This window comes from Microtus ochrogaster, linkage group LG2 (genome assembly GCF_000317375.1).
Source record: "Microtus ochrogaster isolate Prairie Vole_2 linkage group LG2, MicOch1.0, whole genome shotgun sequence".
Taxonomy (NCBI): Eukaryota; Metazoa; Chordata; class Mammalia; order Rodentia; family Cricetidae; genus Microtus; species Microtus ochrogaster.
Window position 1 is genome coordinate 35,202,010 of NC_022028.1, and position 24,007 is coordinate 35,226,016.

The 24,007-nt window shown below is 47.1% G+C and overlaps 1 protein-coding gene across 2 annotated transcripts in view; it reads right to left on the bottom strand.

Moving 5' to 3' along the window:
* The window catches only part of Srgn (serglycin), a 38,780-nt gene extending 16,722 nt beyond the window's left edge, over positions 1–22,058 (bottom strand). The window contains exon 1 of one of the 2 annotated variants that reach the window (XM_005360108.1): positions 21,965–22,058. The gene's annotated coding sequence lies outside the window, so the exon portion shown is untranslated. Of the gene's footprint in view, positions 1–17,330; positions 17,341–21,964 lie in introns of those variants that run through there. The other variant, XM_026785700.1, reaches the window with a different exon arrangement.
* Between the last annotated feature and the right edge of the window lie 1,949 nt (positions 22,059–24,007).

The following is a 24,007-nucleotide window of genomic DNA, read 5'->3' on the forward strand; positions in this document are numbered from 1 at the left end:
AGAGAGAGAGAGAGAGAGAGAGAGAGAGAGAGAGAGAGAGAGAGAGAGACAGAGAGAGACAGAGAGAGACAGAGAGAGAGAGCACCTGGGGGAGTGGGGGCCGCTGCGGCTCTGAGGGTGGTTTATGCTATACTGTAACTGAGGCAGCTTTCTCCCTCTTGGCTCTGAAGGGTCCACCACTCTCCATTTCAGGGGTGCTTTTCCTAGGCTGCTCAGATTCTTGCCTGCTTTTCCATTTCATGCTCCCACCCTTTGGCCATGCCTTGACGGGAGGGAGGAGTTTCCCTTCCCTTGTTCGGGGTTTCCTGCCTATTCCTTACCATTTCCTGCTAAGCACAGGCCTCAGAGGCAAGAGCTCAGGAGCCCCGGTAGAGATAGTAGTATATAACTGAGTCTCCTCCGGAGCCTCTCAGAGCCAGGGAATCCTCTACCGTAGGAACCAACTCGCACACAGACCCAGCACATGCCCCGCCCGGTGCGGAGTATTAGTATCTGGTGGAACTTCAGCCCCCACTCTCTTTGGTTCCTTTTCATCCTAACCTTCAGTTAACTCTCTGGTAACAAAACAAAAGACCCTGTTAATAGCATCAGTAGGCTATTCACAGCACCTCAGAGACTTTAGAAGCAGTGATGGTTAGTATAGTCAATTTCACACCACCTATGTTCACACGGGAAGAGGGTCTCGGTGAGAGATTGCCAGATCAGGTTGGCCATGGTGGGAGGCTGGCCAAGGGGGTGCCTGTGAGGGACTGTCTTGATTTTGATCTTATTTGATGTGGGAAGACCCAGCCCATGGCAGGCAGCACCATGCCCTGGCTTAGGAAACAAGAAAGTCAAGTAAGAGAAGAGAAAGCTACCATGCGTTTGTTCTTGTTCTGGATTGCCAATGTGGTACGACTAGTCGCTTCAGCTTCACGCTGCCTTGACACCCTCACAGTGATGGACTGGAAGTGTGAGCTGAAACGACCCCTTTCTTCCCTAAGTGGCTTTTGATGTTGCTGTTGTTTTTGTTTTTCCGAGACAGGGTTCCTCTGTAGCTTTGGAGCCGGTCCTGGAACTCACTCTGGAGACCAGGCTGGCCTTGAACTCACAGAGATTCTTGCCTCTGCCTGGGATTAAAGGCATGAACCACCACCACCCACAGCCTAAATGACTTTTTTTTTTTAAAGATTTATTTATTATGTATACAACATTCTGCCTCCATGTATGCCTGCAAGCCAGAGGAGGGCGCCAGATCTCAGTACAGATGGCTGTGAGCCACCATGTGGCCGCTGGGAATTGAACTCAGGACCTCTGGAAGAGCAGCCAGTGCTCTTAACCTCTGAGCCATCTCTCCAGCCCCCCTAGATGACTTTTTAATCAGGGTATTTTATCCCACCAACAGAAATAAAACCTGAAGAAAGAGAAATTGTACCTGAAAATAATAATTGGGGCATGTTCTCACTTGGAAACTGCCCGCCGCAAGTCTCTGGGTTATGGGTATATTATTTCCTTCCTTCCTTCCTTATATATTTATTGAGACAGGGTCTCATGTATCCCCAGCTAGCCTTGAACTTGTCGTGTAGCCAAGGGATTTTGTGAGCTCCCAAGCCTCCTCCCACTACCTCCCCCCAAATCTGGAGACTCCCAAGTCTCTAATCCCCTCCGTTCACACTGCGGGTGTCAGTGGCCAGACCCATTCTAGAACACAAGCACCTGAAACCACACTCCAGAGACAGATGAGCAAAGAGGAAATAAGATTGGTGTGCGTGTGCAAAAGGGAAGTCTCCCTGCTAGCCGTTATGGCTTAGGGGTATCTGCTAAACATTTTCCATCCAAGATAATCAAAGACAAATTTGCTCTCAATAACCCGAGGCTGGTTATTTAGTGCTGGGCACAGCACTGGTTTGATCATTGCCGAAGCGGATTACACTGTTCTCACCGACAGCGTGTGTTGAGAATTTCCGAAAGACGTTTGTTAAAGATTTTTTCCCTTGAGGCTGCCTTAGTGGGAAAGCCCCTCCTGACTTTCTGACTTTAGCTGTATGTTTGTTTTTGAGATGAGGTCTCCATACACAGCCCCAGCTGGAATCCACTGCATTCACTACATAGCCAAGGCTGACCTCAAACTCTCCACAATCCTGCTGCCTCCCCCTCCCAAGCGATGGGATTACAGGTATGCATACCATGCCCAACTCTTAAATCCATTAATTACTTCTTTTGGGAAAAAAAAACTCATGGGAAAATGTAAATGACTGTTACCTTGAATCTAGTAGAATTTGAAATATTGGTTTCTCATGTAAGAGGCAGAGGCAAGGAAGACCATGATTTCAGTCAACCCGAGGCCGGCCTGGACTGCCTGAGACCCTGGTCTCAAAAGCAAAAAGGACAAAGGAACAAATAAAAACCCATGCCAACTCTAAAGTTACTGAGCTTTAAAAGGCTAAACAGTGCCATGCTCGAGTCAGGTGCTGAGTATCACTGATGTGAGTGCCAGGGAACAGGGGATATGGTGATTCTCTTAGGAGTCCTTTCACTTATATATAATATAATATAATATAATATAATATAATATAATATAATATAATATAATATAATCTCAGGGAGACACTCAGGCAGAAGGGAGCAGAAGTAGATCCTTTGAAATGAAGGGTTTAAAAGTTGGTCTAGCATGGTAGCCGATGACCACAACCCCAGCATTTGGAAATAGGGGCAGGGGAACCAAGAGTTTAGAGCCAGCCAGCTGTGGCAGCGCACACCTTTGATCCCTGCACTTGGGAGGCAGTAGCAGGAGGACCTCTGTGAGTTCAAGGCCAGCCTGGTCTACACAGCAAGCTCCAGGACAGCCAGGACTATGTAGAGAGACCCTGTTTCGAAAAACAAAAACGAATTTGGGGTCATCCTGAATTACCTGAGATCCTGATTCAAAGGAGCCTTTATTTGACTTCAAAGCTCCTAATCCTTTTCCTACACACACTGTCAAGCTAGTCTGCAATTACTGTTGTGTGTCATTATTTATCTTTTCTAATTGAAAACCTGTTAGTGATTACTAGGAAAAGGTCAGTAGTTAGAGATTTTCAAGGAAGAACTTGAAAGATTGTTGCCTCCTTCCCCAGAGATTACAAAAGTCATACCCTGCCCCTGGCAATCCAGAACTGCCCATAGCGCCCAGCACACTGGGTCCATTTTCATTACTTTTTGTTGCCTTTTTTTTTATACTCTGAGGCACTATGTGGCCCCGTTGATAGACTGCAGATGCCAGCCAGTCCTGCTCCTCATTCAGACCCACTACCTGCAGATTCTAAGCTTCCTCTGGGATAAGCAATCCACCAAAGTTCAAGTCCTCAACTCAGTGACTGGCCGGGAACTCATTACAAAGCGGGCTGAGCTCAGGGAGATCCACCTGCCTCTGCTCTGACTAATGGCATGCTCCACCACATCCTGTCTTTTACCGCCTTTGAGGCAAGGTCTCTGGTAGCTCAGGCAGGCCTTGAACTCACTACGTAGCTGAGAATGACCCTGAACTCCTGGTTCTCCTGCAGTACCATACCCTGCTTTCTCCGTAAGGCAACACTGGCTAGACTTCACAATCCAGCCTCACTCCTGCTTCCTTTCCTGCCCAAAAGAACCCCAAAGGAAGCTTACAGTCCCTGGCATTATAGTAAAGTTGACAGTCATGGAGGGAGAAGGAAGTACTTGCTCCTTAATGTGTGACCACAGAACATTAAGCAGCTCTTCAACGGCCTTTTCATTTCCATCTCCAGGGGCTGACCGCATTGACCAATGAAATTACTACACTTCGGTTGGTTCTTATTTCATGCTGGACTCTAGCACACACACCCCCCACCTTTGTCTTCATTGCAAACATGAAAAAGGAACAAACAGACTCAGTGAAACGCTACTTGGAAATTTAAAGGTTTTGGGGGGCTAGAGATGTAGCCCTGATAACGATAGAGTGTCTGCCTAGCTTGCAAGGGGTCCTTGGTTTAACCCTCAGCAATTCACACACCAAAAAATCTAGGAGGTAGTCTGTCTCTTTGATGGCAGCCAAGGTAGATTTGAACTTGCTAGCCTCTCTGTTCCAGCCTCAGCCTCCTGAGTGCTAGGATTCAAGGTGTGCGGCACCATGCTTGGCTCATGGTAAATTAAAACTTAAGGCCCATTAAACAATAAAGGAATATAAAACCCGGCTGCTTCTGATTAGTAATGAAATGATGTATGTTTTGCTGACCCTTCTTTGATTTTTTACTGTCCCTCCCAAACACTTAAGTTTGCAGATGGCCTTAGCATAGCTCTGCTTCCACCCCCATCCCCAAGACACTGGACAAACTCTGCCTGAGTAATCTTGATCTCATGTGTTCTAGTCTTGGCTTCAGAGCGGCTGCTGTTGCTGTGAGACAGGGTTCCAGGTAACTAATACTAACCTTGAACTAGCTGTGTGGCCAAGGCTGACGTTGAACACCTAATCTTTCTGAGAACTGGAAGTTTGTATGGCTGCACCCAGCTTCATGTCAGGTTTTGACTGTTACATAATTCGGGCTCCTTTAGCTACTGATCTAAAAAGGTTAACAGTTTTCCAGGCAAGGTTTCCTATGCGCGCTATCACAATTGCTTTGAGAAGAGCTGGGTTACAGCCCCACCCCAGGGCTAGGGATGACCCTAGGGTCTCACATGCTCTAGGAAGGCTCCGTTCTACTCAATCTACTCCCAATCCTGCTGTCATCTGACATAACACTCAAGAAAATTCTTCTTTCTCTCACATGGACGTGTGTGGGTATGTAGGGGGGTATTCACGCACGTGTGTGGGTATGTGGGGGGTATTCACGCACGGGTGTGCCAGGGTGAGGAGGCTCAAGACTGACATCAAGAGTCTTCCTTGATTGCTCCCCAGTTTACTCACTGAGGCCCGATCTCTTTTGAAGGAAGGGGAGAATTCAAGACAGGGTTTCTCTCTGTGTAGCCCTGGCTGTCCTGGAACTCACTCTGTAGACCAGGCTGGCCTTACACTCACAGAGATCAGCTTGCCTCTGTCTTCTGAGTTCTGGAGTCCAGAACAAGGACTTTAACCACTGAACCATCTCCTTAGACCCAGAAAGTTGCTTTTTTTATTTTTTATTTATTTATTTTTGGTTTTTCAAGACAGGATTTCTCTGTGGTTTTGAAGCCCATCCTGGAGCTAGCTCTTGTAGACCAGGCTGGTCTCGAACTCACAGAGATCTGCAAGCCTCTGCCTCCCAAGTGCTGGGATTAAAGGTGTGCGCTACCACCGCCTGGCTGAAAGTTGCTTTTTTAAAAAAGATTATTTATTTTTATTTTTTATACATATGAGTGAGTACCTACATGTATGTATGTATGTATGAATGAATGAATGTATGTATGTGAACCCTGTGTGCCTGGTACTCAATGAGACCAAAAGAAGGCATCATCAAATCCCTTGGAATTGCAGTTACAGAGTTTGAGTTGACATGCAGAGAGTATCCCAGCCTCATCCTTCCCCGAAATCATTTTGATAAAGTACAAAAAGTTAACTTGCCAGGCATTGGTGGTGCACACCTTTAACCCCAGCACTCAGGAGGCAGAGGCTTGCAGATCTCTGAGTTCAAGGCTAGCCTGGTCTACAGAGTGCAGTTCCAAGATAGTCAGGGCTACACAGAGAAACCTTGTCTCAAAAAACCAAAAGATAAGATAAAAAGTTCTTTTAGGGGCTAGAGAGATGGCTCAGCAGTTAAAAGCACTGGCTACTAGTCCACAGGGATTGGGTTTGAGTCCCAGCTCCTACATAGTGGCTACAACTGTCTGAAATTCCAGTTCCAGGAGATCTGATAGCCACCTCTGGCTTCCGTAGGCACCAGAGACATATGTGGGGCACACACATGCGTGTGGGGCAAACGCTCATACACATAAAAATTAATTAATTAAAATATTTAATAGAGAGCAAGCCTTGAATAACCCCCTTAGGGTCCAACGAGAATAAGGAAGTTAGGTCAGAGGTCAGGTCTCAAAAACCACCTAAAAAAGAATCGTAGTTAGGGCCACGGACACAGCTCAGTGGCAAAACATGTCAACCTGAGACTCTGGGAGTGACCCTCAGCATAGTAATAATAATAACTACTGTTACTATTATTTACCTCAAGGTAGTGTAGCTGGAAATTACGGTATCCTGGGAGGCTGAAGAGAAAATAAATTTGGGGGTGAAACAGTCCTGCTGGGTCACAAATGAAGCGTCTTGCCGGGCGGTGGTGGTGCACGCCTTTAATCCCAGCACTCGGGAGGCAGAGGCAGGCGGATCTCTGTGAGTTCGAGACCAGCCTGGTCTACAAGAGCTAGTTCCAGGACAGGCTCCAAAACCACAGAGAAACCCTGTCTCGAAAAACCAAAAAAAAAAAAAAAAAAAAGACAAATGAAGCGTCCTTCGATTTTGGAGCATCCACGGAAGCACTCACGTTAGCTCACAGGGGTGAAAGGGAGGTAGGTCCCTTCCACTTTGAGTTTTTCCCAAGAACTTGACCTACTTCAACAAACTTGCAAGAGATTGCAAGAAAGATGTGTGACTACATCTTAAAATGACAGATGAAGAGACGGAGGAATGGGGGAGGACCCGTCCTCAATCAAGCCAGGCTTCCCCAAGGCACATCCTACCTCAGAGAAGGCCAGGGAGGGATGTGTCTGCAGCGGCTCAAAGGGCAGTCCTCTACAGAGAGAGGGTGAGCGTGCCTTCCTTTTGGAGTGGTAGGGATGGGCAGGCAGAACAGGACTGTGGCATTTCTAAGCGTGCCCATGTATTTTGGTTTCGGGATATAAAGCCACTCACCCAGAATAATGTGGACTGAATGTATCCAGAATGCTGGCCCATGATCTTCCCCCTCACAGTTTTACCTTCGGCTAATGAGGTCACTATTAGTTAAGGATCTTGAGTTCACAGGGCTCCCTGAAGGCTCAGGCCCTGAAGGACCTCCTCTGGTAGTTTTCCTGTCAATGCTAGCTTTTAAGTAGGGCTACTTCTCAGTTCCACACCGAACCCCAAAGATCTTTCCCAGCCATTATAATCCCCACCTCACTCCACTCCCTTAGTCTCTGCTGACAGTCAATGAGAAGATAGTCCCAGAATTTGCAGTGTGTGTGTGTGTGTGCATGCACATAAGTGCACTCATGTGCATATGCAAATTTGGATGCCACAGTACACTTGTGGAGGTCAGAGGACAAATTTCAGGAGTCATTTCTCTCCTTCCACCATGTGTCTCAGATATATTAAATCAGGTTGTCAGACTTGGTGGGAAGTTCTTTACCCACTGACAAAAATGACTGTACTTAGCAAAGTGACATTTTAGAATATGTTTGCACCGTGAAAGAATTCAGTTGATCCAAGCAACACACTATTTCATACACTTTTTGAAGTGAGATTTTTAAAAAATCTATTTGTTTTTCTTTTTAAAAAAAAATTGTTTTCCTTGATGTTTGGGATAAGGTCTTAGTCTTTAGCACAGAGACTCCCAGAACTGGGAAAGACAGGCACGAGCTGTCACGCCCAACATATTACATCTTCAAGTAGATAATCCAATTGATCACCAAATGGCAATGACTCCTCTTATGACCTTTCAACCCCATGACGCTGTGAACATGGAATGCACGTCATAGGAACTATATTTCAAACTCTGAATTTGCTCTTGCTGCAGGCAGGGTATGTGACCCTGTATTTTCTGGCAGTGAGTGAGCAGCAACTCCCATTTAGTGGGAGACTCAGCAATGGCCTGGGGACTGACAGTTAATAAGTCTGTGATGGGTCAATGGATACAGCCCTGTAAGTCACAAAGCGCCCGTGTCTGTTACTAACCTCTATTGCCGGTGCCCTACAGTAGATCTCAAACTCATTCCTCCCCAGCTGAAACTTTTGTCCAGCATCTGCATCTTCATAGAGAATGAGAATCATTACAAGCCTGAGGGTGATCGCTTGAAAATTTAATCCTCAAGGCAGAGTAGGGTAGGTCACATCTGCAATCCCAGCACTTGAAACCTGAGGCAGGAGGATTGCCATGAGTTCAAGATCACCCTGCCTACAGTGAAACCCTGTCTCAAAAACACAACAAAAGTATCCTCATAGTAGGCCTAGGCCTAGGGTCATAAACCTTTAATTCCATCTCTTGGGAGGCAGAGACAGGCAGATCTCTTGAGTTTGAGGCCAGCCAGAGCTACCTATCTTTCTTTTCTTTTTGGTTTTTTGAGACAGGGTTTCTTTGTGTAGCTTTGGAACCTATCCTGGAAGTAGCTCTCTCAGAGGCTGCCAGGCTGCCTCTGCCTCCCGAGTGATGGGATTAAAGGCGTGCAGCACCCCCACTCGACTTGAATACATTTTTTTGAGACAGGCCCAGGCTGGCCTCCAACTCACTGTATGGCCAAAGACAACCTTGAAGCCCTGATCCTCCTGCCTCCACCTCTCAAGGGTTGGGATTACAGGCCTGTACGTCTGCACAGAGTCTGTGCAGACCTGAATGGAATCCAGGGCTTCCTGCATGCTCTCCCTGCTGAACTGCATCCCCAACCCTTCGGCATCGTCTCCACACCTATGATGCAGATGAGGAAACAGAGCAGCAAAGATGTTCAAATGCTACTGGGATTTGCTGTCCGGCAGTCCGGCCCCACTCGCAGGGCCCACTCTGTGGCCCTTGCATGAGCTCTCTCTTGTAGGAAGAAGGGATTTCCTTCATTGGTCCTATTTTCCCAGCAAGTCCATCTCACCTCTGTCCTGGTAGTGAAAAACCAAACCTCTCCCTGGCATAGTGGCACACACCCTTAATGCCAGCATCTAGAAGGCAGAGGCAGGCAGATCTCTGAGTTCAAGGCCAGCCAGGGATACAAAGTGAGACCCCTGTCTTAGAACAAAACCAAACGCCCTGTCTGTCACGAGCAAGGAAATTCAGAGTGGAGCTGACCAAAGCTTGTGCCTTTACGGTGTCCCCAGTGGCTGCTCAGTGGGCTCAGAACACACTAGCTCCCTGAGTGTCTAAAGGTTAAGACATTTGCTAGGTTTTTTTTTTCTGTCACTCCCACCCCCCACCCCCATTGCACAATACTTTCTAAATCTTCCCAACGGACAGACAGACAGTTAGCTGCTTGCAGAGGAACCTTCCCACAATGCAGACTGTGTGGTGGAAAGGGGACTTTCATGCCTTTTATTTATTAAGTTCCCCCTCTAGGATCAACCAAGAGCCTCGGCCACGCCATGTAAGCCAGGGAGCGCCAGGCCTGGCTCTCACAGGTTGTTTTTCCTGACCAAAGACTTCGTCCTGTCTGTCTTCTCCTCAGACCAAGTCAGATGGCTTTTCTTTTAGTGTTAAAAGTCTCAATATAGGCCGGTGAGATGGCTCAGTAGGTGCCTGTCTCCAAGTTTAATGACCTGAGCTAGTCCCTGGAACCTACTCGGTGGAAGGAGGGAATCAGCTCCCACATGCTGTACTCTGAAAACACACACACACACACACACACACACACACACACACTCTAAAGTCTCAATATTAGCAGGCTGAACAGGGTATCACACACTTATAACATCAGCATTTAGGAGGTTCAAGTAGAAGAATCAGGAGTTCCAGGTCATCCTCAGCTACATAGTGAGTTTGAGGTTAGCCTGGGCTATATAGAGAAACCCTATCTCAAGAAAACAAAAAACTGAAGTTTCAATACTGAGTGTGATATCATTAGTTCTGTAATCCTAATTACTCAGGAGGCTCAGGTAGAAGAATTGAAGGTTTAAGGCATGCCTGGGCTACAAGAGTGAGCTCAAAGTTAGGTTGGACAACTTGGGCAGACCTAGTGTCTCAAAGAAACAAAAGGCTAGGAATATTCTGTGGTAGGGTGTATGCCTGATAAGTGCCAGGTCTTTGGCTTAATTTCCAGTATACACACACACACACACACACATGTGCATGCATGCACATACACATACAGACACATATACATGCATACACATGCACGCACATACAAGCACGTATACACGCAAACACACATGCATGTACATACATGCACATCACATGCATACATACATGTACACACAAGCATATGCAAACACACAGATGAGCACTTGTGTGCGCACACACATATACACATACAGGCACACACACACATGCACATACACATGCACATACACGTACACACACATGTCTCATTACTAAAAGTCATTACTCTCAAGAGATACCACACATATTGCCTTATTAATAGCACTGTTGCTGGGAGGTGGTGGTGGAGCACGCCTTTAATCCTCTGGAGGCAGAGGCAGATGGATCTCTGTAAGTTCGAAGCTAGCCTGGTCTATAAAGAAAGTTTTGGGACCGGCTCCAAGGCTACAGAGAAACCCTGACTCAAAAAACAAAAACAAAGCAAAAAAAAAAGGCACTGTTAACATTATTAAGGACACCTGAGGTCAGCAAGCATGAGATCAATGAGAGGCCTCATGAGATACAGGGCTCATATGGCTATTGTATAGCCCACGCTAGCCTAGATCTTCCTGTTCTAGCTTCCCAAATGCTGGGGTTGTAGACTCTCGCCATCTCCTTTTACATTGAGACCACTGAGGCCAAGGAGACAAGCGCTTACTCAAGGTCATGTGTACTTGTGAAAGAGGTGGGATAGGAGTCATTTCCACAAGCCACATTGGTCTGCTTTCCGTTAGCCCAGGGTTTTGCACAGAGCTAGTCCAGGATGGGGTAAATCACCCCACCCACAGGGCAGCCACAACACAATTAGCATCTTCCTCCGTTCCTTTGGCCCCCTCTCAAAAACCTTATCTTTTGGGTGGCCACCTTCCTGCTGTTTGTGTTGGATTTTATTTCTTGCAGACTCTGGCTGCTCCCCAGACTTGCAAAACTTTATCTGCATCATCCTGACGGGGTTCAGTCCCTCACCATCTTCAAACCTTCTGATGGATGCAGGCCCAGAGACCTCACTAATGGTTTGAACACCCCCCACACACACACACACACACATTCTTCACTTCCGGGAGCCACAACCTTCTAGCTTTCCTCCTCAGCCTTCCCTATAGTATTAACCCATCACCTGCCACACCCGTGGGATGGCTACCACACGAAGAAGGAATTTGTTGCTCACTGATGTGTTTCCAAAAGCCTAGAAGAGTCTTTGTCTGCAGCTCACAATCGCTGAAATGGAAATGGTCTAGCCTGTGCTTAAAGTTCAGAAATTCATATGGTTAGGGACCTCAGGGCAAGATCAAGGAGAAAGTCTCTTCCACACACCCCAGAGTACCTTGGGTTCACAATGAACTCTAGTCTGTATAAAATGTTGAGAGGACCACGAGCAATTGGACCTTGTGTGCCTAAGGCTCGGGGTTTGAGTCTAGCGCCCATGTAGTGTGGATTAGAGACCACCTTTCCTATGGCAAACATATGCAAGTATTGTGCCAGTTAAGTTATATCCTGGCCAAACACCTTATTTTAAATTTAGCAATGTTTATATGTGTGTGTTTGTGTGCGGGTATGTGCTTGTGTGTGCAGGAACCCAGCAGCCAGAGGCATCTAACCCTCTGGAGCTAGAAGGAGAGGCAGTTGTGGGTCACTTTACATGGACGCTGGGGACTGAACTGGGGTCCTCTGGAAAGAGCAGCGCGTGCTCTTACCTGCTGAGCCACCTCTCCAACACGCCCATGCACCTTTAGTTATTTATTCTATTGATTTACTTATCATGGCAAGCATGTGGAGGTCAGAAGACAACTTGTAGGAGTTGGTTTTCTTCTGCCACATGGGGCCTCCCTGATCGCAAACTCAGTTGTTAGGCTTGGCTGCGGGAACGCTTGCTCGCTGAGCCTTCTGGCTAATACCCCCTCCCAAACATCTTTACATTTTTTTATTTGCAGTGCTGGATATCAGTCTCAGGGTATAAGCAGCTAGGCAGGTCCTCTGTCCCTAGCCCCTCCCCCAATTCTTTATCCTTTTATTCAACTCCAAAAATTGGAATATAAAACCAAAAAAAAGTGTGTGGCATGGTAATATTCACCCATAATCTCAGTCTCAGAGGACCACTTCAAGTTCCAGGTCAGACCATGGCCGTACCCTGTCTCACACAAATCAAGAAAAGGAAGAAAGGAAGGGAGGGAGGGAGGGAGGGAGAGAGGGAGGAAAAAAGTGAAAGAAATAAAGAAAAGAAAGAAAGAAAGAAAGAAAAGGAAAGAAAAGAAAAAAATCAACGACAAAAAAGCAAAATCAAATAAAACTCCAAGTAGAGTCAGAAGACCCCAGTGTGGTTTGCTTCAAACCATGGATATCCTTAGGCACGACCTCACTGCCCGGGACATTAGCAGGAAGAGAGAGTAACTAGGCAACTCCAATGTTCTCCTTGGGCCGGAGACAGGAAACCAGCTCCGGGAAAGAGCCAGGCCCCCCAGCCTCAGAGAAGAATAGTTCAGAGTTCAGTCCCCAGGATTGTTTTCAAGCCTTGAAAGGAACAGCCAGTCAGCAGTGTTCCCTCTCCACAGGTGATGGAGCAAGAGAAAAAGACACCGTTTTTGAGCACAGGAGAATTCAATCAGGTTTTAAAACAATGCCTTATTTAGAAGATTAACCAGCAGTAGATGTAATGGGGGGTGGGGGTGGAATTTCTAACACCAGGGATAACAGATCTTCCAATAAGAAGAGACCAGAGGCCAGGCATGGTGACCCCTGACTGAAGTCCCAGCTATGAAGGCGGGACCTGCTTGGCTACATAATGAATTCGAGAGTAGCCAGGGCCAAATGAAACCCTGTTTTTAAAATAGAAGAGAGAATGAAAGACATAGATGGAAGGGGAGTAAAAAAGATACGGAGAAAAGCGCTGCCATTTATAGAACCAAGACTTCAATCCTTTGCTACGCTGTGAATTGTGACATTAGAGTCAAACCACGCATGAGACCTGGCTCTTCTGGGGAGACTTCATGGATTCCCTGTGATCTCAGGCACTTTTGTCTTGGCTTCGCTGTCTCTTTTGTTTGTTTGGTTTTGGTTTTTGGAAACAAGAGTTTCTCTGTGTAGCTCTGGCTGTCCTGGAACTCACGTTGTAGACCAGGTTGGCCTCAAACTCAAGGAGATCCTCCGTCCTCTGTCTCCCAAGTGCTGAGTTAAAGGTGTGCGCTAGCACCACCTGCCCCCCCCCTTTTTTTTTGGTTTTCGCTTTTCTGTCAACTATCTTTTTTATGAAAGTGAGCCATATCCGCCAGGTTGACCACACATCTCCACGTGCTTATGAAGGGGGCGGGGCTGAGGCTAGCTGACAGAGGTAGGGGGGAAGTTGGGGTGTGCCCAGCTCTGTTTTGGAGATTGGGTGCAATTAAAATTACCCACATAAAACAAGGGCACACTCTTCTCTCAGCGCTTTTCACAGATGAATGCATTTAACTCTCTCTCTCTCTCTCTCTCTCTCTCTCTCTCTCTCTCTCTCTCTCTCTCAGTCCTCTGGGACAGATAAAGAAGACGAAGGTATAATTTGATCTTTATGGTGATAAAGCCCATAGGGACCTCTCTAATTCAGGGCCTCAGTGAATGAAGGAGAGTCTAGACCTGTCAATCACCCAGCAGCCAGAGCTGGCTTGCCAAAGCCTAATTAGAAAGCAGGTGAGATAACTCTGCTTGCAAGCATGAAGACATGAGTCTGATTCCCAAAACCCACATTAAAAACAAAAACCTATGCCGGTGGTGACAGCACATGCCTTAAATCCCAGCCCTTGGGAGGCAGAGGCAACCTGGTCTACAAAGCGAGTTCTGGGACAGTCAAGGCTACATAGAAAAACCCTGTCTCGAAAAACCAAAACCCAAACCAAAACAAAAACCTGGGCTTGGTCACCCATACTTGTGACCCCAGCACTGGAAAAGTAGAGACAGGCAGATAGATCCCTGGGGCTCACTGGCTGACCAACCTTGCTGTCCCCAAAACCATGTAGAGAGCCTGAGGAACTATACCCGAGGTTGCCCTCTGACCGCTACACACACATGTTGAGGGGGTGGATATCTTATCTGCTGCCTCCAAACCCTTCACCACTGGAGTCACCCAGTCAAACCTAAACACTTGTGTAGGAATCTCTAGGTAGGCCTCTTAATCCTGCCCTGACAATGGTGCAGGGAAAGGCTGTTTTGTTAGCACCCTGGGATGGCGTCTCCTATCCTGTGCCTGTTTGCTGAAACAGAGATAAGGAAAGTCTCCAGAGGGCGTGTGGTGACAGAAGCCCCAGAGAGGCCCAAGTCCAGAGATAAGAAGGGCCTTGAGACACCTGACTGCTGTCAGTTCCCCACACAGGGTGATGATTACCTCAGGGCAGCCTGACTAGATGGAGCTAGGGTCATCCTGCTTGCCCTCCCCCACGCAGGGGAGACTGAAGCTGGGCTGGTTTCGTGTGTTGGCCCAGTATCTCACAGACATCCACACCCCTCCACCCCACTTGTCTCCCCATGATGTCAGCACTTGTGACTCACCAGAGCAGCAATTCACAACCCCTTTGGGGGTCGAACAACCCTTTCCCTGGGGTCACACATCAGATCTCCTGCATATCAGCTCTTTGCATGACAGTTCATAACAGTCGCAAAATTACAGTTATGAAGTAGCAATGAAAATAATTTTATGGTTGGGGGTGGCCACAGAATGAAGAACTGTATTAATGGGTCACAGCGTTAGGAAGGTTGAGAACCACTGTATCAGAACAAGGACTGTCTGAACCCAGGACAACTAACTGTAGGTGCCTGGCATACAGCAGGCTCTCAGGCTCAGCCCAGGACTATAGACAACATGGACAAAGCTTGGCAGAGTGCACTGTCCCCTTCTGTCACATGAATGCCCTGAGGAAACTAATAAGCTTACCTGAACTTAGTGTCCACACCTGTTAAAACAGGGCAATTAGCCCCCTCCTCCTCACAGCCGTTAGGAGGGTTGAGTTGACCGTTCGTGCTGTTTTGAGAGAAGATCTTGTGTAGTCCAGGCTGGCCTCCAGCTCAGTTGCTATGCCACTGAGACTAACCACCACACACTCCCGAAAACTCCAGCCTCCGCCTCCCAGGCGCTGGGATTGCAGCCATGCTCCCTGACTGCCGGTTTATGTGGCAGTGGCCATCAAACCCAGGGCCTGGGATATGCCAGTAAAACACCAGGTCTGCTGCCTCCCAGCCCCTAGGAGAGCTGGGCTGTAGCGCCCTGGCCCGTTTGTACTGAGCAGTGGCAGCTCTCTCCCTATTAACACACCTGCTACTTGCTAGATTGGCTGTGCCTCTCTTCCGACACCTCGCTTCTGTCTGGTCACCTGCCTCACGAGGCTGTGGAGGTGCCGCATGTACAGGCCTTGGCGCACTGCTTATAAAACAGTATAGGGGGCTGGAGAGATGGCTCAGTGGTTAAGAGCATTGCCTGCTCTTCCAAAGGTCCTGAGTTCAATTCCCGGCAACCACATGGTGGCTCACAACCATCTGTAATGAGGTCTGGTGCCCTCTTCTGGCCTGCAGACATGCACACAGACAGAATATTGTATACTAAATAAATAAATAAATATAAAAAAAATAAAACAGTATAGGAAACCAGCATCCTGTGCTATATACCGTCTTCTGGGGAATCTTGGAAATTGAGTGGCCATCCAGTTGCCCACATGGATGAATGCAGCTCAGTAGTCCATACTGAGACTCTGGTCCTCTGGTAGAACAGCCGGTGCTCTCAACCACTAAGCCAGCTCTCCAGCACCAAGGTAGAGTTATTGAATGGTTTGGAGTTCACCTACTAGGCTAGGCTGGCTGGCCCAGGGAGCTGGCCATAAAAGGGTCTTCTTGTCTCCTTTTTTTGTTTGATTTTGTTATTTTGTTTTTGTATTTTTTTGAGACATGGTTTCTCTGTAACTTTGGAGCCTGTCCTGGAACTAGCTCTTGTAGACCAGGCTGGCCTCCAACTCAGAGAGCCACCTGCCTCTGCTTCCCGAGTGCTGGGATTAAAGGCATGCACCACCACCACATAGCTAGAATGTTTTAATAACTTAGAACTTTTCATGACAATGAAACACATCTGCTCCTGGCAGCACCAGTTACTTCAAGAGGATGATGGGCATCGAAGAAGTTCCTTATGGAGTTGATTAGCCATTTGGGCAAGAAACTGCTCTTGCCTGGACTGCTTGATGTTATGCTGTATGAACTGGACATGCAACACCTGCAAAGAAATGACTGCTAAAGTTGCCTTAAAAAGGTGAGACAGTATTTTAGGGTTCCTGCTTCATGAAAGAATCTGCTAGACATTCTGCAGGACACAGAAGAAAGCAACTGATGGACTTTGTCATTACAAGGCAGAACAGATCTTCAAATTTCCTAACTCATGGAAAAGTCTGCTGGGTACTATGAACCTATAGACTGAAGATGGATGCCCCAATGTTACAGAAGAACTTTGGGTGACTGTCCAGGCAGTGAGATGTCTCTGTCATTTCTAGAGTTGCTGCTAATAATGCACTTTCTGTTTACTTAGGTAATATCCTTGTGGAGTCTTTGATGTAATTGAAGAATAGTTATAGTTTTTCTTAGCTATGATAAAAGATAAAGTAGATATAAATATTGTAACTGTAATTCCTGCTTGATACCTGTTTTGTTATATGTAATTTTACTATATTAAAGGTAAAACCTTCCTTTTTATTTAGACAGAGAAAGGGAAGTGATGTGGAAAGTCCTTCTGTATATGTGTTGCTTTTATTGGTTAATAAAGAAGCTGCCTTGGGCCTGTGCATGGCAGAATAGAGATAGGCAGGGAAAACTAAAGTGAATGCTGGGAGAAAGGAGGCAGAGTGAGAGAGATGTCATGGAGCCACTGCCTGGAACAGATGAGCCAGAACCTTACCAGTAAGCCATGTGGTGATACACAGATTAATAGAAATGGGTTAAATTAAGATGTAAGAGCTAACCAATAAGAAGGTAAAGCTAATAGACCAAGCAGTGATTTAATTAATACAGTTTCTGTGTGGTTATTTCGAGTCTGGGCAGTCAGGAATGAACAAGTGGCCTTCCACAACACCCTAGGCTTCATGAGAGTTTGTCTTAAAAACCAAAACAAGCCAGGCAGTGGTGGTTTAATCCCAGCACTCCACAAGCAGAGACAGGTGGGTCTCTGTGAGTTCAAGACCAGCCTGGCTGTTACACAGAAAATCTCGGTGGGTTGGGGTGGGGGTTCAAAACAAAACCATTTTACAGAATCCATTTAATTGAAAAGAATTGACTTACACGAAGGCAAGATGAAAGATTCTTGGCTCCTGTAATTCTGGTTCATACACTGGAAATTACAAACTATTCTCCATGGGTGGGCTTCCCTGAGGTTATTATTTTGTTTTTGCAGTATTGAGGATGAACATGATAGATAAGCAATCTTACCCCTAGAGAATCAATCAATCAATCTCTCTCTCTCTCTCTCTCTCTCTCTCTCTCTCTCTCTCTCTCTCTCTCTCTCTGCGATGTCCACTTGCTCTATCCAGATCTGTCAGCCAACCACAGTTGTTCAAAGAAATCACCATCCCAGTGAACCTTCAAACTAGAGATGCCAGCAGGCCATTTCCGTTAAATGTGAGGGCACCTTGAAGGCTTGGCGAACAGGCCCTGCTGTGGAAACCAACGAAATTCCATTTTATTCCTTTATTTAGGTTACTTGAAACAGGGTCTCTCTGCACAGTGCTGGCTGGCCTCAAACTCACAGAGATCTGCCTACCTCTGCCTCTTGAGTTCTGAGATAAAAGGTGTATGCCACCAGGCCGGGTGAACTTTTACATTTTCAAGATGACAGAAGTGTTTAAGGAAGTCCCAACCACCAGCAGAACTGAAACCGCCCCTCCTAGAGAGGTGTTTCTAAAGGGCAACCTCTGGTACTTCGGGTGACTGAGGGAACCAGCCCCCTCTATTTCAGAGTGAATTCTCTAACCCTACTGGCCAGCCAGGAGATCCAGGCCTTCCCGATGCCCCACCAGGGCTGTGCCTAGCACAGAGGAGGAAGGCACTTCTGAAAGGAGACCCGTAGTTCTTATTTCCATGTCGAACAATGCTCCCAGTCTCCTCAGATAATAGAAATAAGAGCTCGGGGTATGTGTGTGTAGCAGGGGCTACCTGTAATCCCAGCACTGGAGGCTGAGGCAGGAGAATCACGAGTTTGAAACTAGCCTGGGCAACGTAGTGAGTCCCATCTTTAAAAGGGAGTGGGGAGCCAGGCATAGTGGCACATGCCTTGATTCCAGCACTTAAAGGCAGAGGCAGGTGGATCTCTGGGAGTTTGAGGCCAGCCTGGTCTACACAGTGAGACCCCGTCTCTAAAGGGGGGGCAAGTATCAAAGGAGGGGTGGAGGAAAGAAAACAAAGATAAAAATAAATAAAAATACACATTCGCTTACTCTACTAAAGACTAAAGACTGCCTTGGTAAGCCTGTAATCCCTGCACTCAGGAGGCTGGCAGATCTCTGTGAGTTCGGGGCTAGCATGGTCTATATAGTAAGTTACAGGACAGCTAGGGCTACATAGAAAGACCCTGTCTCAAACAAAATAAAACAAAACAAAAGCCTGTTATAGAATTTTAAAAAGACTGCCAGGAGGTAGTGGTGCACACCTTTAGTCCCAGCACTTGGGAGGCAGATGCAAATGGATCTCTGTGAGTTGAGGCCAGCCTGGTCTACAGAGTGAGTTCCAGGACAGGCTCCAAAGTTACACAGAAACCTTGTCTCAAAAAAAAAGAATTTAAAAAGGTTACAAAAGGTTACTAGCCAGAAACTCAAACAACCATGTGCGTGTGTGTGCCTCTGTGTCAAGGCCCGGAACTATCTGTGAACATAACGGTGGGAGATGTTTAGTGCTCAGATTCGACCTGGAGATTTCCACACATCAAACTCCTGTATTCTTTGTCTCCAAGGCTGGCTTTGGTGTCCTTCAAACTTTGGGGACTTGAATTTCTCATATAGGGTCACACTGTGACAGCGTACTGAGCCTTAGGGGGTTCTGAGGGGAGGACACTGAACCTGACTCTCTGTTTCGAGTCCTGGAATCTGTAAATAAGGAGCTCTCTCTGAAGCTTCATCCCGCCTCATCTTTATCAGATAAGGGATGAAGGAGAAACCACTCCAGGCCCACAGACGTACGAAACCACAGTGAGTCCAAAATACATTTGTTTCATTAGTTTTGTTGGGTGGAGTTTTGTTGTTGTTGTTTGAGATAGGGTCTCACTCTAGCCCAGACTAGCCTGAAACTGGTCTCAAACTGGTGACTCTCCTCCTGCCTCAGCTTCTCAAGTGATGAGAGTACAGGTTTGAGCCTGGTTTAGAATTGGTGTTTTATAGACAAGGGTGTCCACTACCTGAGGTTAGTCACCCCAAATCTGGCTGCACATGAGAACCACTGGAGGGACTCTGGGGACAGAACAGACGAGATTCCAGGAAAAAGTCACATCTCTTTAATTTGCCCTTCTTCCTGCATTCTTTCTCTTAGACTTCCCGGTGGCTGGTTGGATTATTTACTTATTTAGGTGCTAGAGACTGAATATAGAACCTAAGCAGTTAGGGAAGGGCTCTACCGCTGAGTTCTATCCCTTCAGCCCTTAACAAACAAGACAGAACTGTGTGCCTCTGAGTGACAGGGATCAGGACAAGGACGTATGTGGCTTCCCCTAATGATTCCAATATTAGCCAAGATTTGGGGCCAAAGCTCCTCCTTGGGCCAGTCAGGACCTAGCCTCCTCCCCTCTAGATGCTAGACCTCAAACAAGGACACACAGTGTCGCTCGGCTCCTCACTCCACAGCTGTCCCCTTACCAGCTTGCACAGAGCATCTCGAGTGTATGTGGCTATGGTGCCACACTGGCATGTAGTCTCCACGGCTGATTCTCACACTTGGTGTACATTGGGATTAAAAGAAACAAAAGATGGGCCGGGGAACTCGCTCAGACAATACATTTGTGATACAAGTAAAAAAGTCCTAAGTTTCGGGGGCTGGAGAGATGGCTCAAAGGTTAAGAGCACTAACTGCTCTTCCAGAAGTCCTGAGTTCAATTCCCAGCAACCACATGGTGGCTCTCAACCATCTATGATGAAATCTGGCGCCTTCTTCTGGTGTGCGGGCATACATGGAGGCAGAATGTTGTATACATAAGAAATAAATAAATCTTTAAAAAAAAAAAAGTCCTAAGTTTCATCCCTAGAGCCCTTGGAAAAACCAACCAACCTACCTACCAAACAACCAATCAGAAAGCTGGGCACGGTGGTATGTGCTTGCAAGCCCCATGCTAGGGAGGTGGCTCCCTGGCCAGCTAAGCCTAGTCAAATCTGCAAGCTCCGGGTTCAGTGACAGAACCCTGCCTCTAAAACCAAGTCAGAAAAAGTTTATAAGCCGGCGTGATAGCACACGCCTTTAATCCAGTACTTGGATTGCAGACAGGTAAATCTCTATAAATTCAAGGCCCGCTTGGTCTATTAGTGAGTTTCAGGCCAGCTGGAGCTAAATGAGGAGACTCCAGCTCAAAAAACAAACACTAACCAATCAACCAAATAAATAAAACTAAACTAAAAGCCAACGTAGGTGCTCTGATTGACTTCTGCATTACATATGTGTGTATGTACATGCACATACACACGTGCATGCGCGCACACACACACATACACACACCATAAAGGATGCAAGTACTTCTTTTATGAAGTTAACTATAAGAAATATGTTTTTTATATGGTTTCATTCCAATTCTACCTCAAATAAATCTCTCTCTCTCTCTCTCTCTCTCTCTGTCTCTCTCTCTCTCTCTCATCTTCAGTGAGTACATTTACATACCCTTTACTGATGAGTGAATTCTATGACTGCAAGGCAATCAATGTTTGTCTCAATCCAAAACAAGCTACATTTTGTTTGTTTGTTTTTAGAGATGGGGATCTCATGTAACCAAGGCTGGTCTCAAATTCAATATGTAGGCTGAGGCTGGCCTTGAACTCCTGATCTGCCTGCTTCTGCCTCCCAAGTGCTGGGATTTCAAGCCTACAACCACATTTTGCTCTCTGTTTTGTTTGACCCAGGGTCTCAGTCTGTAACCCAGGCTGGCCTGGAACTTACTCTGTAACCCAGAGTGGCCTAGAAATGGAGGTGGTCCACCTGCCTAATGCAACGCTCCCTCTTAGACACTCAATGGATCAAACGACATTCAAACCCCAGGTTTGCCACCAAGTATCTAGGAGAAAGAATGAATGGACCAGCTTCCTCTAGAGGTCAGACCAGAACGCTGAGCCTCTGCAAGGAGAACATCTTGCCCCAGGCCATACGATCAGCAGGGGAAAGCCAGGATCCAAGCCTAGCTGTCTACAAAGACAGGGCTCTTTAGTTTGACATCAACCCAAGATTCTGATCCAGGCCCCCAAACTCCAAGTCAGGGACTCTTTCTACCATCAGCAAAGAGAGATGTTTTCGGGGCACTGTGAAAGTCACAGCCAAGGTCTTCTCAGCAGATAGAAGTAACAGTCAAAGAGGACAGCCTGGGCCAGGCAGTGGTGGTACACACTCCCAGCCAGCATCAGGAGGCAGAGGCAGAAGCATCTCTGGGTTCAAGGTCAGCCTGGTCTACAGAGCAAGTTCTAGGACAGTCAGGTGTACACAGAGAAGCTTTGTCTCAAAAAACAAAACAAAACAAAACAAACAAACAAAAAAAAACGAGAGAAAAGTGGGGTGGAGGGGTGGAGGGCAGAACAGCCTGGAACACAGACTAACAATGCCTGGAGTGAAGCCCCCAGGTAGCCTCCAGTCCCTCCACATCCCCAACCTCAGCCCCTCAGCCCGGATGACCTTGAATACAACTCTTCCATCCTGCATTTCTTTCCCCGATGTGGCGTAGCCACAGTTGCATCCAAGGCAGACCGACTGAGATCAGACGCACAAAGGCCTAGTACTGGTAATGTCTTCTTTATAAGGAAAAATGGGCCTAATTTTACCCTAAGCCAAGCCACCTCCGGGGAGAATCACCAGGTTACTTCCCGAAAAGACAGAATACTTCTACTCACCTGTCTCGAGCCCTGTGCCTGGCCTTCCTGGGCTGTTCTGACAGGACTGGGATCTGTTGAGAGTCTCTTTCCAGGGAGATCTTAAATTGCCTGCCACTTGGCACAGTTGGAATAGAGAAAGTTTAGTTAAGAGTCTTTTACATACAATAGGACTGGCTTCCGGTCAGCTGACCCTGTGATCCAACAGAGGGGCTCAGAGATTATGTCTCAAGGCCTACCCAACGAGGGCAGGGGAGAGCAGTAGCAGTGGGGAAAAAGTCAGGCAACAGATTCAAGGTCCCACTGTTTTGTGGACCGGGATTTGCTTCTTGTGTTTGGGACTTAGTGTTTTAAAGAGAGTCCTGGTAGCTTCAGGGTGGAGCTTGGTGCATTTGCCTGCATAAGAGAGGAAGTGAGTTCAATCCTGGCACTAGAAATAAATAAAAACACAAAAACAGTGGTACGAAATGTAAGTAGGGTGTAATTTAATTCTTTGTTGTTGTTGCTATTTTTATTTTATTTTGTTTTGTTTTTCAAGACAGGGCTTCTCAGCCGGGCGATGGTGGCGCACGCCTTTAATCCCAGCACTTGGGAGGCAGAGGCAGGCGGATCTCTGTGAGTTCAAGACCAGCCTGGTCTACAGAGCGAGTTCCAGGACAGGCTCCAAAGCCACAGAGAAACCCTGTCTCGAAAAACCAAAAAAAAAAAAAAAAAAGACAGGGCTTCTCTGTGTAGCCCTGGCTGGCCTCGAACTCACAGAGATCTGATTGCTGGGATTAAAGACAAGTGCCACCACCACAGGCTGTAATTTAATGCATTTTGTTTTTGTTTTTTTGAGACAGGGTTTCTCTGTGTAACAGCCCTAGCTGTCCCGGAACTAGCTCTTGTAGACCGGGCTGGCCTCAAACTTACAGAGATCCCCCTGCCTCTGCCTCTGCCTCTGCCTCCCAGGCACTGGGATTATAGGCATGCACCACCGCCCAGCCCTGTAATTTCATTCCTAACCCCTTCATCTACTTCATTTTCTCTTTCCTTCATTCTGTGGCCCAAGTCACAACCAATGAATGAGGTTTAAGCATCTTTCCCAACCTGACACCTCAAGGGTTCAGTCATGATCTCATCACAGAGTCCCTGTCCGCTGAGTTTGATATTAAGCCCCTAACCCTCAGAGAAGCCCCCATGAGACATTAGTGTGCAGGAGCTCAGTGTTACAGTGCCAAACACCAGGGCAGTTAGATCCCCAGCACCAGCAAAGGAAAACACACTCTGAACACTGACCAAAACCATAAAATCATTCACGGCATCATTTGGTTTTTTTGTCTTGTTCCGTTTTATGTGCGCTGGTGTTTTGCCTGCCTGCATGTCTGGATGGGGGTGTCAGGTACCCTAGAGCTGGAGGTACAGATAGTTGTGAGCTGCGGTGAGAATGCTGGGATTACCCACAGCATTTATAACACCGAAGCACAATTGAACTTGCGGTTTGCTCCCCTGGTTGAGGAATTCACCTAGAATCTGCCCATTCTCGTGGATGTATCCATGAGATGTGTTCAGGCCTCAGTTTCCCCAATTGTAACAAGAAGTGTCTAGATTTATTTGACTGGCCACCTCAAAGATGGCGGTTCCACAGTTCTCCTGAATGTTCCCGTTCTCAGAAGTCATGTATGGAAGAGGCACTCAAAGAGACCTTAGAAGTCCTAGTGGGTGGACACGTAAAAGGCACAAGGCAAGGCCCTGGGAGGAGATAGAGGGAAGAATGCTTGTCCCAGCACAAGATACTGTCAGCTTTCCCTAGATCGAAGTTTGCCCTGATCGTGGAGGAACAAGCCCCATGGTCAGGCCACACCTTTCTATCAGACAATGGCCAAGGGAAAGACATCCAACCAGTAAACAATGATTGCGGCCAACTCTGGGGGTGTGAAGAAGAGTGTGGAGGCTCCTGACGTCATGGAGGGGCAGATGGACCACTCCCAGGTGAGGCAGTCACAAATGAAGGGAACAGATTCAGTGACGGGCTGCTCACCGCTAAGCCCTAGTTCCGGGAACAGTGGCCCGGTGTTTGTGGTG